The sequence below is a fragment of the Arvicanthis niloticus genome, chromosome 7 (genome assembly GCF_011762505.2).
Source record: "Arvicanthis niloticus isolate mArvNil1 chromosome 7, mArvNil1.pat.X, whole genome shotgun sequence".
NCBI classification, from domain to species: Eukaryota; Metazoa; Chordata; class Mammalia; order Rodentia; family Muridae; genus Arvicanthis; species Arvicanthis niloticus.
The window spans coordinates 60,649,216-60,665,963 of record NC_047664.1 but is presented as its reverse complement, the minus strand read 5'-3'; the positions used below and the strand labels follow the sequence as shown (position 1 = coordinate 60,665,963).

General features: G+C 35.6%; 1 non-coding gene across 1 annotated transcript; it reads right to left on the bottom strand.

Moving 5' to 3' along the window:
• Positions 1-343: 343 nt before the first annotated feature.
• On the bottom strand, positions 344-469 carry LOC117713234 (small nucleolar RNA SNORA17). The gene has a single exon (XR_004607408.1). It is a non-coding gene; the product is annotated as a small nucleolar RNA SNORA17 (small nucleolar RNA).
• Between the last annotated feature and the right edge of the window lie 16,279 nt (positions 470-16,748).

Below are 16,748 nucleotides of genomic sequence, written 5' to 3'. Positions count from 1 at the left end.
ACATAATAAAGGCATTTTACAGCAAGCCTATAGCTAACATCAGCTTAAATAGAGAGTGATTCCGCTAAAATTGGGGACAAGCAAATGTTGTGCATTCTCTCCATAGCTATTCAACATAGTACTTTGACATCTTAACTGTAACAATAAGACAACGGAAGGAGTTCAAAGGGGCAAAAATCAGAAAGGAAGAAGTAACAGTATCTTCTTTATTTGCAGATGATATGATAGTATATACAAGTGACAAGTGACACTAAAAATTAAACCTGGAAACATTTAATTTATTGTTAATAATTTTTAACAAATTTGCTGAATAAAAAAAATGAGCTAATTTTTTTTTTCATGGACTGTTAGGCTACAAATAATTCACATGTTCAGATGTCAGAATGCTGAGTGTAGATATAGCCTCTCTCCACTTTGCCAGCAATGAACACACATGCAACTTGACAGCAACATACACTCTGGCATCAGTGCACCAGGACAATGAGCTAGCCTGAGATGACCACATGTTGAGGGTCAGGCAGGTCTCAACTGGCTTCCAAGATGAGAAATAAGCCAGAGACTAGAAAAACACCACCTGAGACCATAGCCCCAAGAAAGAGTGAATCTGAGACAGATGGCTACTTGGGATGGCTGTGCTGGGAGATAGACCATGATGACCACTTGACTGGTGTCATGAGGCCCAGATAGAGAGCTAGCCTGAGATGAATATTCCATCCACCCCTTACCTGAGCAATGTGAGAAAGCAGGTTTTAGAGGCATAAGAGAAGAGCTTACCCTATCTCTAGCTAGTTGCAGTACTCAGGAAAGTCACCTGCACATTGTGAGACTTGTGGGTGCTCCAGTCCTGAGGATGTAAGTATAGGAGAGCTGGACCTATGTCTCCCTACAGTGGTGTGAGCAAGGAAGAGTTGCTCTCTTTTCCCCTCATCCCTGACCACATGTGCTAGGGAGGAGCCCTGATCTTGTGATCATGAGAGCAGGAGAACTATCCCTGTCCTTTACCAGCTGCAGCACTTAAGGGGAAGACTCTATAACTCACCAAGGCAGCACAGTAGAGAGGATCCAGGTGGCAGGGTGCAGGTGAGCCTACCTTGTGGACATAAGTGTTGGAGAGATGCCCTACCACTTGAATGCTTTGTTGTGACGTGAACAAGGGAGAGATGCCTCCACTGACTCTCCCTCCAACTTCTCACCCCTTGATACCAAAGGCAGGCAGTTAGCTGGCCCTGGGGTCATAACAGTGGAAGATCTGTACATGGTCTTTACTTGCTGCAGCAATGGAGAGAGCAGGACTTGCACCTCACCTGGGTAGCAGAGTAGAGCTGACCCTAATGGCAGGTGAGACAGCCAAGAGGGAATGAGCATGGGACAGCTGTCTTTGACTCTTGTCTGTGGTGCAACAGCGTGGTTAAGGGAGAATACTTTTCCATTCCCATACTTCTTGCCACCTACAGCAGGATGAAGATCTTGCTCTGGGGTCATGGGATCTCAGGAAAGCTAGCTCTGCCCACCAGCTGGTACAGTACTCTGGTCCTTGCTTGGGCAGCACAGTAGAACTGGCCCTGGATACAGTGGTTGCAGATGAGCCAGCCTTGAGGGTATGAGCACAGAAGAACTGACCCTGACTCTTGCCTGCTGGGCTGTACTGAGGATGAGGAGATACACCCTCCTCCTTTCTCTTCCCTCATAATCTATGACAGATGGGAGAGCTGGGGTCAATGTTATGAGAGTGGCATGCTTTTCACCAGCTGCAAAACTTAGCAGAGAAGGTTTTGTACCTCCAGATTAGAGTAGGCTCTGGTTGAAGGGATTGCAAGTGAGCCAGCCCCAAGGGTTTGATATTGTGAGAGCGAGCAGACTGACCATCTCTAATAACTCTTGGATCTAGATCCATGGCTTTGAATTGGCCCACCCTAACATCTACCTCATCCATGAACTGCTGGTGTGTATGAAGGGACTGGCCCAACAGACTCAAATCTATAAAATCTTAATGCCAAATGGCAACAACAGTATATTGGAGAGTTGTCCCGCTGAGAATCCAGTATTGCTAGAGTAGCAGAAGCCAAAGGACTCATACCAGAAAAACAAGTCATTGCAATGAACATTTGTAAGCAAAAAGAGTGAACGAAAGAGAATACTGTGCAACACACTGTGACACAATACTGTTACGACAATAAGATTTTTTAATTTCTGTTTGGTAAGAGGTTAGAAAGGTAGGTATGAGAGGAGAGAAAGATGAAGGGCATTTGGTGCATGATGTGAAATTCATGAAGAATCAATAAAAAGCTTTAAAACTTTAACCCACAGAAACCTTGGCACAAGTATAATCATGCAAATGAAAGACTAAATGATTAAAGAAACGGTTTAGATTTCTTTAATGATTTAGAATGTTTTCTTAAACTCATGAAACTTTAGGATTAATGTAGTTTAAAAAATGAAAAATGGCTAACGTACCAAAAGCAACCTAAAGATCCAATGCAATTCCCAACAAAATGCCCATACAATTTTTCATAGGTCTTGAAAAGATGATCTTAAACTTCATTTGGAAAGTCAAAATCTAAAGGCAGCTAGAATCATCCAAAATAATAAAAGAACTACTAGCAGAACTATTTAAAGTTCTACTACAGAGTTATAGTACTAAAATCAGCAAGATATTGGCACAAAAATAGATATGTTATCAGGGGAATCAAATTAAAGACACAGATATAAATACTTACAATTTTGGTTGCCTGATTTTGTTTTTTATAAAGATGCCAGAAACAGACTGAAAACCAATGACAGCATCTTCAACTAGTGTTACTGATTAAACTTGGAAAGCTACATGTAAAAGAATTCAAACTGGTCCATTCTTATCACCCTGTACAAAACTCAACTACAAATGAACAAATGACCTCAATATTGAGGCAGACACACTGAACCTGATAGAAGAGAAAGTGAGAAATAGCCTGAAACTCATTAGCACAGAGACTTTCTAAATAAAACACTATTAGCATTGGCATTATGATCAACAATTAATAATGGGACTTTATTAAATTGAAAAGCTTCTGCATAGTAAAGAACACAATCATTTGGAAAAAGACATAGCATACAGAATAGAAAAAGATATTTACCACCTACACATCTGATATAGGACTAATGTCCAAAAAACAAGACATGAAGAAAACAAATAACCCAATTACAAAATAGAGTACATATCTTAAAAAAATTCTCCAAAGAGAAAACTCAAATAACTGAGAAACACTAAAGAAATATTCTATATCCTTAGTCATCATGGAAATGCAAATTTATGATACTTTTTAGATTTCACCCTACACATGTCAGATTGGCATGATTAATAAAATAAATGATCGCTTGTTCTGTTGAGGATATTGAGCAAAGTCAAGACTGGAGGGAGTGCAAAATTATACAGCCTCTCTGGAAATCAGGGTGAAGGTTTCTCTGGAAGATGGCAATCAATTACCCCAAGATCTAGTTATACTACTCATAGGCACATACCAAAAGGATGTTTCATTCTATTGCAAAGACATTTGCTCAAATTATGTCCATTACTGTTCTATGTATAACAGTTAGAAAATGGAAACATCATTGCTGTACCTCAGTAAGAACAGATTAAAAAATAGTGGCACATTCACAGAACAGAGTATTGCTCAGCCATTAATAAAAATGAAATCTTGAAAGTCACAGGTAAATGGATAGAACTTGAAAACATTTCTGTACTAAGTGAGGTAACCCAGACTCAGAAAGGCAAATATGATGATATATGTGGAGATATATATATCCAGTTTAGTGGATCCAGATGAGAAGGAAAATGTAGAAAATCTGGAAGAAATAGAAGAGAGGGAAATTATAATTAGAATATATGATTTGTTAGAAATATTTGAACCAGGGAGTAAAAAAATTTAAATATGTACATTATGTAGAATGTATTTGTATATGTACATACATGAGTTTCCAGATTCTGGAATAACAGAAAACTCAGAAATTCAAATGAGTTGTATTGCCTAGCAATAGAAGCCAAGTTTTATCTGAAGACAGTCTCTGTAGAACACTAGCAAAAATGTCATGTAAAATGAGTTGACTGATTATTTCCTTCTTAGTCAGTAGGGTTGAAATCACCTAGGTACCCAAAAGTTCTTGATATTCATTGTTTCTGAAGGAGCCAGGGGTGCCAGTATTGGAGTGTCTTGTACAGTCTGTGGGAGCACACCATGATACTCAATGTACATTAGCAGTGACATCTAACTTTAGGTGCAATCCAGAGATGTGGTATCTGTTCCTCAGCTTTCTGAAAATACCTGAAGTTTCGCTGACATATCCAGAGATCTAGTGACAGGATTTTGCACACATAATTTACTACTATGACAAAAGCAATTTTTAAAGAAATAATATTATTTTTAAAAATGGAGTGTCTCTTTGTCATGTCATAGTCAAACACAGTCAGCAAGTTCCCAAATATTAATTATTACTGAGTGAGTAAGCAGGAATCTGCTGAAGGCACTTGACTGACTTAACTATCTACCACTTACTCCGTGCTGCTGGAGGAATGACAAGCTATGAACTGGCTAAATTTTACATTTGCCAGGAAGGCTTGCAAGGGCTTTCAATCCATGTAACAACACCCTGATGATTTCTGTAAGCTAATGTTCCTCATAAAATTACTGTACTTTATTGAACACTTTAGCAGCCTGTTTTAGGAATAAAAATGGCCTCTTGCTATGCTTACCCCCATCCTTTTGTGAACTTTGCAATTGGCATTGCTTTGGGAATGTCTTACCAAGGATTCTCTTGATTTACTGGCAAGTCTCAGTTATATACCTTGAGTTTGAATTCTCTAGTAAATATTGCTCTGTCTTAAATTTATTGAGAAAAAGCTTCTGTTATTTCTGTCTTGCCCATTTTTGGAAATGAAAGCATAGAATTTTTTTTTACTAGTTCCTTGAACCACTTACACATTTATGTTCTAAACACTCTAAATTCCAGTGATCAATATTTAATGATTAATTTTCAACAGTTTAAATTTTATCAATCATAGTTTTGTTTTGGCTTGGTTCTGGGCTGTTTTATTGTGATTGACATGACTGCATTTGTACCATCCTAGCTGGTCTGTTTTTATTTCCACACAAATTTGAATTTCCTAATAATTAACCTAAATTGCTTGCATAATGACATAAAACTGGTTCTTCTCTTTATCTTAATAGTGGAAACAAAAATACAGAATTTTACACCCTGAAAACAAGTACCCTTTCAAAAAGAAGAATATCATTACTGAATCATGGCCTGAAGATGAAAATTTGTTACCAGGAAACTACACTTAACTTTCTCATTTTAGCCAACTTAGTTAAGCCATTGAATTTTTATGTACGTTCCCTGAATTAATATATCATGTTGTTCAAACAGGATTATTTTGATTGTTCTTACCAATATTTTAAGTTTCCACATGTGTATAATATCACATATACCAAACAATTTCACTTAGACACCAAATTTGTAGAAACAAACCAAGATTTGCTATCTCCACTGTTACAACCCTCAGCCATTCTGTCATCTACTTTTTATTTATTAGTACTTCTTCTTACTACCTTCATCTGGCTATTTCTTAGCATCCTCAATACAAACGGCTGTTTCTTAGCTTCCTCAGTCTTTGTCTGTATATTCACTCTTGATGGGAACTCATCTGCATTGACCACTGCACACCTCTGTGTTTTCTTCTCTCCTACAGATTATTATTTACCAATGTAGCAATGTTCGCACTTCAATAACTTCAGGTACTATAGTAAAATCCTACTCATCTGCTTCCTTTAAAAGCATTTGAGAAATTGGTTGCTCATCTCACAGATAGAAAAAAAAAATCAGACTCCTCTATTTATTTCTTTTCCTTGCTTTTCAGCCTCATAAAATCCCTAGGTATTGTCATTTCTGCAGTCTTAATCCATCTTTACTATATCCACCTCTTTATCCAAACAGTCCTAATTTGAGCTTTCACCCACTGACCTGTGGACAGTTGAGGAACAAGCTTTTTGCATTTCTACTTTAGGCTGCAGCATCTTCATTTCAATGTGTTTCTTCCCTGAGTTTTAGGAGTACTTATAAAGTAACTCTTTAATGAAGATATTCCCATAATTATGATACTTTTCTGACCCCTGATTGTCTTGTAAATATAGTTCAGTACAGTTCATGCTTTTTCACAAAACACATGTCTACTTGTGACATGACCTCTTTGTTCATCCATGACCTGTACCACCATTTGCACTCAATTGACCTTTACTTCTGAGTTTATTTATGAATCTAAAATACAGAAAGAACATTTTCTCTAGACCTAGTGGTATGTGTACACTAAGCTGTGGCTTTTTCATGGCTTATATTCTGATTCTGGGCTCAGAGGTATGCATGTAATTATTTCATGCCACATTCCTACATAACAGAAATACTTCTAGTAGAAAGTGATTTCTCTAAAGTCATATCTACCTACTAATTTGAATAGAATTTTACACAGAAGAATATCATCACAATAAAAAGAATTTACAAAGGTTGTTCCCAAGCTTCAAGTTTCTAGTTTAGTAGGTTTTTCTGTCCTCCATCATTACTGCCCCTACAAATACCTTCATTTGTGAGCTGTGGCACATACTCATTCACTGTTTACTTTGTCTGGTTAACTCTTATAGTCTGTATTAATATAATAACCAACACTTTTCTGAAACATAAATTAGATCTGACAATCCTATGTCTGAAGTTCTCCAACAACTACATTTCAACTAAGAAAACCAAAGTCTTAGAAATGTCACAAAGGCCAACAAAAATCAGTTTATCACCTACTGTGATACAGTTTGTTAGTTCAGCTCTAGACATATTTATCTTGTCCTTCCTAGGATGTTGTTAAAGGATTTCTGATAATGACCTGTGTAATTTCTGCTTTCTTTTTGTGAAAGAATCTCTTCGACATCTGTAAGACTGCAAGACATAGAGAGCAAAAAAGAAGAAACATTAAGAATTGGATTCAATTTAAATGCATGACAGCTGCAATGTCTTTTGAATTCACCAGCGGAAGTGTTATGTAAATAATTTTTCAGGTAGAAGTACACTTGGGAAAATGAACTAATTAGATATTAATGTTAAGCCCTTGGGGCATGGTAAGGTCTCTAGGATGATTTATGAATTAGCTTTAGTGAAGCTTAAAGCTTAAAGGTTGAAGAGATGTTGGACGAACTGGAAAAAAGATCAAAAGGGAGCATCGGCATAATAAGAAAAAAATGGTAATAATAAATATTATTAAAAAATATAATCCATTATAATGACTTGTGTGAAACTAAGGATGAATAATAAGAATTATTATTATTAGTAGTAGTAAACAATACAATTATATTACTGGTACTATTATTAATTATAAATACAGTATAATAAAAGCTCTGCTCAGAAGAGAGGGATTGTTAGTCCTTTTGAATACTATCCAGTGTAATATCCATTCTGAGTATTTTAAATATTGTTTCTAACAGGGATTCCTTAAACATGTTTTAAATTTATTGTCAAAATTTCTAATATAAGTGAAAACATTTCAAAGTAGATGCTAATAAAATAATTATTTCAACATCGTTATAATGGTTTGGTTCTTAAACAAAATGAGAAGAAAATGTTCTAGTAACATTGAAAGTGATTTTGAAAATCTGAGAAAAAACATTGGAATAGTAGAGAATACAGAACAGTACCTCTTGAGCAAAAAAATTGTAAGGATTGCTTTTTTTGAACATGACTGATTGTATATTATTAGTGGGCACTAGATGTGCACTTGGATATGCCGTAGATCCAACATGTTTTGACAACCTTACAACCAAAGTTATCCTAGCATTTTAGTATACAATCCTATGTTACCTAAGCCATTTTGTGAACTATTACTACAAACATAAAACATGCATTCATCTTTGGGGATACTGTTAAAGACTTTGTCACTTTTTACTGGATGTATACCAGAAAGTATATATAATAATAATTTTAATTATTTGAGAATATGCCACTATATAGGTCATCGTTGATTGTTTTTGTTTAAAACTCTACAATGCATGACCCCACATAGATAACAAGCATATAAGACAATACAAACCCAAAACTATAAATAAGAAATCAACTGACATCTGCTGTTCATAATGTTTGAAAGGTGGCTGCTTATCATTTTACCAAAATACAGGACAATGAAAAGCCCACATATAGCATCATATAACCAGTGCCTTGTAATAATATTAGAACTTCAATTAGCACAGAGTCTATTTTCTTTATTTTGCAAGACTTTGTCTCCTAAATTCACTTAAGCATTCTGACAATTGCACAATTAAACAATTCAACAAGTACAAACAACAACCTAGAATATCTATGTAAAACTAGATGAACCTTTTGTAGTTATATTTGTATATGTTTCAGATTCAGTCTTACCTAAGTAATCTTAAAGTATCCCTAATTTGTTCTACTATACTTTGAATACAAGTATCTGCATTCAAGCCAGAAGGATGAAAGATGACCTTCAAATATGAAGTTAGGGGCAAGGGAACTGTCTTTGTTGTTAGAGTGCCTGTTAAGGGTGCTAGGAGACTCAGATTTGGATTCCTTGAACCCCTTTTAAAATCTAGACTCAGGAAGAGTTTTGTAAACCCAATGGTAAGGAGTCAAAAACAGGTAGATCCCTGGAACTTACTGGCGAGTCTGTGTGTCCAATTAAAGAGCTACAGATTTACCATGAGACCCTGTCTCAGAAAAATCCATCTCAGAAAGACCAAGGAGGATATCTGACATCAAATTCTGGCTTCCACAAGAACACATTGCACATAATACAAAATTATGTATTTACATCATGAACATACACACACACACACACACACACACACACACACACACATCCACAAATACAACTCTATGCAGCTAACATTTCATTTACTATGACTGTAAAACAAGAATTTCTCAATTCATTGTTTCTTTTCATTCTCATGACTGATTATTTTTTTTCTGGCTGTCACCTCAGGTTTTCTTTGCCATATCAATACATGTTACAATCTCAGTTATGTATAACCCACCCTTTCTGATCCTTCCCTCTTCCTACACACTCTACCTTCCTTAAAATTATTCTTCCCCTTTAAGTGCTTTCGGTCTCACAATGTGGAAACTCACTAGCACTGTCTGCAATTTTGAGTATGACATAGTCCAGGATTTCCTAAGATTTCTTAAGCTCTGAAATAGATCCCTAATTTCTGTCTTATCAACATGAAACAGTATATATGTTTTTGAATCCATGTCAAACTTATTCCATTCTCCTGGAAATTTTTAGTGTTTTTCATTTTCTACAGTATATTTTTCACATTCTATCATGACACATAAAGCCTCCACCAAAATCTTCTCTTTACTTCATTGGCTTGATTCTCCTGGCACATTCTTCATGAAGATTTGTTATTTACAGATGAGTGAAAATGCTTCCATTGAAAGCAGACGTTTGAACAAGTACATCAAGTGCTTTAAAAAGTAAGTATAAATTTCTTTTATTAAACTTCGTGATCATTGTTATCATTAATTTATAGTTACACAATATTTGTATGTGTTAGAATTATCTTACATCTATGTGATCATAATTGTCCCATTGTCATAAAAATATACAAAAATGCCTAATATCCTCTTTTAATATGAAAATATTGGTGAGAATTTAAATACACCTATATAAATTTATATTCCATTCAATAATTTTTGGGAGAGGTGGTATCATTTTCTTCAATGGTGTAGCCATAGATGAGTCTTCTTTGCTCCTGTAGAAAACCTTCCATCCATAATTAGTCAAGAAACATTTATTGAGTTTAGAAAGTCCATACACAAATAGAAAACAAGAATCTAGAAAGGAGACCTGCTAAAATAATGGTTTGGGCAGTTAAGACTGAAAACTGAGGCAGAAAATACTTGTGGTGCATGGTGATGTATAAAATTTCATATATAAGTGTACAGAATTTCCAAAACTCAATCATAGAAAAAATTTACATTTTAGTGGCAGTTGAAAATATTAAAAATATGATTACTCTTTGTTGCCTTTGGCACATTGTAAAATTTTCACAGTAAACATAGTTACTACTTGGGTTAGTAAGATGGGTCATTAGGAAAACACACTTTTAGGTAAGGCTGATGAACACAACGTAGGAGAGAACTGAGTCCTACAAGTGGTCCTCTGGCTTCCACGTGTGCATTACTGCATAGGCAGCCACACAAACATGCAGTAAATAAATGTAATTAAACATTTAAAAAATAATAACTGTTTCTACAGCATTTTAATAGTTTATGCAGGAATAAAAGGAGATTTTTCCAGAATTTTCAAATACTGAAAGTAGAGATAATCACAACATGCTCATTATTTTAAAAGACTAAAACCTGCATGCAAAAATTTAAAACTAAATTTTATTAAACAAATCTCAACTACAAAGCAAGTCATTATTTAAAGTCTTTATTTGCATCTTTTATTTTTAAAAGATTTTTCATATAACAAATTTTGATTATATTCTTTTCTTCCCCAGAGTCACTCCATCTTGCTCTGCACTAAACATTTTGTTCTTTCTCTCTCACTTTAAAACAAAACAATATACAAAAATGGGGAGCCAAACAAGTTCTTAAAAGACACCCTCCATCATACTGTTAGTATCAAATGGTCAGCCCTGAAAACATGCACACAAATAATATCATATAGACTGAACAGGTCATATGTAAGAGTATATATGGTTACACACATACATATGAATGTAATAACAATTAAGAAAAGAGAAGCCATGATTTTGTAGGAGAGTGGGTAGTGGTATAGGCCAGGGTTTGCATGGAAGAGAGGGAAGGAAAATGTAATTATATCATAAACTCAAAAATATAAACTAAAAGTATTCAAAAACAGGTCCAATATTTACCTTCTTCATCTGTAAAGTGGAACAACAGACACACATTTGCCATTTAGAGTAAAAACTGAGAAACTGTTTGAATCAATGAAATCTTACACTAGATGAATACATGAAGCCAAATACAAAACTATATAAACATTTTTTAAAAGTGAAATGTTGGCTCACATGTACAATTGTATGAGTTACATTTGTAGATGTTTATTCAGACCAGTCTCAAAATGTGATAAATTGCAGTTGGAACCAAGAGGATAAAGAAAAGGCTCTCCAAATGCCTTTATGCTAGATAACAACTTGGACTGCATTCATATTTGTTACACACTCACTAAATAAATCTACTTTAGTAGCATGGTTTGATAATAGTTCTGACAAAGAGTAAGTGCCATCAACCACTTCTAGCTGCCAAGGATCACTGAATTATTGTGAGATATTGGTCAAATTATATGGGTGTATAAAAAAAACGTAATCAGTTGGTCTGATGTATCTGCACTTATTCTCATGCCAGAAATTAACCATTTAGCTAACTTATCCTGTTTTTTAAAAAAAACATTTATATAACATCTGAGGCTTAAGACTTGGGGATTTGATGCATATGGTATGTTTTTCCTTTATTCAATACATAATCCAAGATTATCCCATTATATTTCTCTTCATTCAGGCTTCAGCCAAGTCAGATCTCTCTACAAGCTCTTGTCTTAAATATTCATTTATTCATAAAATATCCACAGAAAGCTACAGTATGCCAAGAATTATTTCAGGCTAAGCATCAGAGGGAAAAAAATCATTGCTATATAGAATTTCCTTGGGACATCAGTGTTATAAACTATCCCATGGTAACCTGTTTTTATAGTCACTTTAATTTAAATTTTTCCTATATGATGCTATCTCAATTGCTTGGATCATATTTTTAAAAACTTGAAAACATTCTAAAATTGTTGTTAAAACATAACACCAAAAGTTGTAAAATTACAAAACATTAACACCACCAAGTGCTGTTGATAATGCGGAGCAGTGAGAACTCTCTTCAGTTCAAAGAAGCAGAGTCATTCTGGCAACTCCTTGTAAAACGAAACATGATGACATGGTCTCTCTCTCTCTCTCTCTCTCTCTCTCTATCTCTCTCTCTCTCTCTCTCTCTCTGTGTGTGTGTGTGTGTGTGTGTGTGTGTGTGTGTGTGTGTGTATGAAGATACCTGTAAACATTTTTTTTTTAATTCTGGTGACTTCAAAGTCCAGGTCAAGGTGTGGGTATCTGGTGAGAATCAGGCTGCATTGGCCCCTTGTGAAAGACTGAGAAACAAGAACAAATCTGTATGAAATCAAAGACTGAGATGTCAGCCACAAGATTTTAAATTGATTCTTATTGACTCATGAGGTTGAGACCCCCAGGAAAACTGCATTTCCTTAGGAACTGCCTTCAGACACTGCTGCCTGGGGATTAAGTTTCCAACACATGATCTGTTGAGAAATATATTCAAACACAGCACTAAACACTACAAGAATCAAAGTTTTTGATGGATGTACTAATGAGTTGAAAACATATATATTACAAAAATGATCTCTGAATATTGACATAAGCATATTCATAGTTTACATAACCATGGTCTATCCATCCTTAGTCTAGCAGTATTGACATGGTAGAGCATTATAGGATACAGATAGTTGAAGATATTAGGGTCATTGGATACTGCAGGGGTTTATAATGTTTTTGAAGAATAAGTACTTATCAGAGAGAGTTGTTTTCTGTGAAAGCTTTAACTATTCTATCAATGAGGCATTCTGTGAAATAGCTAAGGGAACCCTATTCAGGGAAGCTGTGGTCAGTTCTTTGAACTCTGAAACAGTTAAGTTCCTAGATCTACTACATTGTAAAGTACCCATTAACAGCTCTTTTTTCTGATAATATAAACAGGCTAATATAAAGGGCGGACCTGGAAGCTACATTCCAACTATATGAGTCTACGAATTTAATGATAGGAGAAACAATACAAACTACAGAAGACAATAAAATAATTGGTGCTTTAGAATGACTGTCCAAACGAGATATGAAGAGGAGGAGGGATAGCTTGGGACTTTTAGTATAATAAGACTATTTTGTATGAAATTATTATGGTAAATACATGCTTTTATAAGTGTGTCAGAATTCATAAAACAGAGATAGCAAGAGTAAACCAGAGAGTGGGTAATGACGTGTCTCTGTAGAGTCATTGGTCTTAACAATCTCTTGCTTTAATGGGTAGGTTGGTGGAGGGCTAAACAAATGGAGGTATGGAGTATATAGTAACTGTGTATCTTTGGCTTAATTTCACAGTAAATTCACGTAATATACAAATAAAAGCATATTGCTGCAAAACTATCTCTTCTGATTATAAACTTTCACATAAAGAAACTGTTATTTATGTAGCTTAAAACTCACACATTCCCATATGATAGAATGTTAAGTCAGCATGACACAAAATTGAATAAGCTTGATAAGATAATTACAAGGATAAAATGTTTTATTTCCAAAACAACTAACAAAATCTCAGAAGCCTACTCTGGGTAGTTATTTTCATAAGTGAGTGTCAAGCAAAGCAGGTTATCTTGTATTTTCATTAGATAACTCATCAGTTATGGTTGACTTCTCCTTTAAACAAGAAGGCAACTGTAACAGACAATATATTCAGATACAGTCATGAGTCAAAGAAAGTCATACCTGCCCTCCACAAATTTAATCAGCAAACATACTTTTCTTGCTTTTGTTTGGGAAAACGTGATAAACACAATACAGTCCATGCTACCAATTGCTCTACTATTGAGCTGTATCCCCAAACCTACTGAACAAACATGTTTTAATCTACCAAATCTGCTTTCATAAAACATTTTATAAAGGAATTAAGAATAAATGTTGCTAATTTTTATAGCTTGCATGAACTCTGTTACTGATATTTATTTCTAGCATTGTAATTCATAGGCTATGATATACACATTGTAACTATGTGGGTACAATTGTTACCTGTTAAAATTCTACCAACAATAACAGACAATAGAGATTCTCAGGCTTTTGGGGCTTAAATTTGCCAAGTCCTCCTGTGTAGGAATGCTATAAGAAATATATAGGTCCATGTTTTTAATATTTCAGAACCTCCTGAAATGTTTTAACTGCTGTATAGGGATACAAATAAGGTCTTTTGACATAAGGAGGAAAATGTACAAGCAGAGCACTAGCCTCCAACTTTGGGAGTGAAATGGTGTTTTATTTTTGTACCAGTTGCTATTTTGTTAAGTATGTGGATGCTCAAAAGAAAACCTGTCCTTTTTATGCATATGGCTTGGAACGTATGTGGCTACAGATGACATTCATTAAAAGGACACCCACTCACCACCTACCTTCTTTAGCAACTTATGGTAGAGATATACCAAAAGACCGTGAGGATGGGAGATATGGGGGAGTTTTCATTTGTTATACTCTTCTAAGGTCACCCACTATGAAAATACAAAACTTTTGAAAAGTAACAGAGCTGCAAGATAGGACAATTAACAATGGAACAGAAGATGACCAACAAAGAGAAGAGCAACCAAGAGTGTTCAGGTGAAAGTTCAGAAGACTGGAGCCTACAGTATCTCAAGGGTATACACTGGAGATAAGTAAGTCTTTGTTTCCAAGAACTGGCCTAGGTAATTTGCTCAGAGTCACTTGATCCTAGATTCCCCAAAGGGACTGAGTATCAGGTGACCTTTTCTGTTTTAAGTAGAAGTAAATATCACACCTTCCAGCAAACACTCATGAAATGCTGGCCAGGTTTATCTATCAAGTCATTATATATGCTATAAGGAATGCAGTCTGGGTAGTAGTTCATTGTCTTCAAATTTTAAGTTTAGGGTATATATGTGTACTCTATACATAGGCAAATATTGTAATTCAAAAATCTCACTACTGTTTTCTCATTTCAGAGGTGCAAGTACATGGACAAATTAAAAAAGAGGAAAATTTAATTATCCTGTTACTATGCATTAAAAGATGAGTGGTATATTAAGTTTGAAAATAAAAATATGAAATAAATAATTCAACTGAGCATCTCAACTCAAATGAGACTGAGAAAAAGCATTCATCTTTGTAAATAAAAACACAAGCTTTCAGCATTTACCAGAGATCCCCCTTCTCATAATTATCAATGGTAAATACAGAGACTCGGGTATATGCAACATACAGATAATAAGCAATGGGTGAGGTCCTTGCACCAAGCAAGTCATTTATATCTCTCTTACTAAGCTTCGAGAAACTCAACAAAAGTTGGGTTTTGATGTAAGATATACTGAAGAGCTATGAAGCTCCACATCCTAGACTTGATACAGTGGTTTTTATTTGGGGGAGGGATCATTAGCTTATATCAAATGTAGTTAACTTACACTGGGCACACACAAGACCAGTTCTATCAAAAATTAGTCAAGAAATGATAGCTGGATGGATCCTGTGGGGGGAAGACATAGGGAGAAAGTATTGAGACAGACAACCAGAAGTGGAATGTGGGTGGGAGCATATCTTCAACAAGCAAGAAACCTAGTGTAATGAAATTCCCAGGGATTTATGAGTCAGACTCCAGCTAAGACTCCTATCAATAGGAGATATAGTATCTAGACTCAACCAATTCTTGTAATCAGGCAAGGCTTACAATAAAGAGAGTGAGACACCAACCAAGTTGCAAACAGTTTCGACCTATAATACGTTATGTTTCAAGATGTGCTGAGGTAAATGTGGTGCAGAACTTGTGAGAATGGCCAACCAATGACTGGTCTGATTGAAACCTATACCATGAGAGAAGCCCACCCCTGACTAGATCTACAGAGCCAGAAAAAGAAGTGAGGCTACCACATCACTATACTACTATTCCTAATAAGGTACCTGTCAGGAAGTCAGTATAATATACAATCAGAAGTGGCTTTGAACCTCAAAAAAAAAAAAAAAAAAAAAAAAAAGCTTTGACAGTTGACTTATGAATGGAGATTGGGGACTCTTATCTAACAATAGGAAGAAAACTTGCTTGTGGGTGTCGAATGGAATAGGAACTCCACAGTCAGACGAACTTAGACCCTTGGGACTCTCACAGTCTAAACCACTAACCAATGAACATAAATGGGCTAGACCTAGGTCTCCCTGATAATATGTAGAAGATGCACAGGTTGGCCTTTATGTGGGTCCCAGACAACTGCAATGGGGGCTATCCCAAAAACTGTTTTCTGTACTTGAGTTATGTTCCTCTAGCTGGACTGCTTTGTCTGGCCTCAGTGGGAGAGAAAGCACCTAGCCCTTCAGAGCCATAAAGTGCCAAGATGGGGGAGAGATAAATGGTGGAGTGGGAGCACCAGCTCAGATAAGGGGACAGGGAATAATTGTGGAAGGTGGTGGCTGGGAGGGGAGCAGTGATCAGGATGTAAAATGAATGAGGAAAAAATGGAATTAAATTTAAAAAAGAGCTTAGAAACGATTATTTTATGAATAATGATAATTTTTAGTAATGATAATATATGGTCAATCACCTTTGGAAACAAGATTACCTGTGAAGATCACTTTGTATTTACATATATATAAACACAATGTTTTGGTTTTGAAGGAGATGAAGAGAGTCTCACTCTGACTATGGCCAAATTGAGAAAAAACAGAACCTAACACAGATATGTACACCCAACCATTGGACTGAAGTCAAAGTCAGCATCAGCACCACCTATGGGTGAATTAGGAGAAGGACTGAAGAAGTTGAAGGGGAGAACAAGAGTCTCAACTAACCCAAACCCCCAGAGAACTCCCAGACATTGAGCCGCCAACCAGGAGCATACACAGACAAGTCCAAGGCCCCTAGCGTGTGTGTGTGTGTGTGTG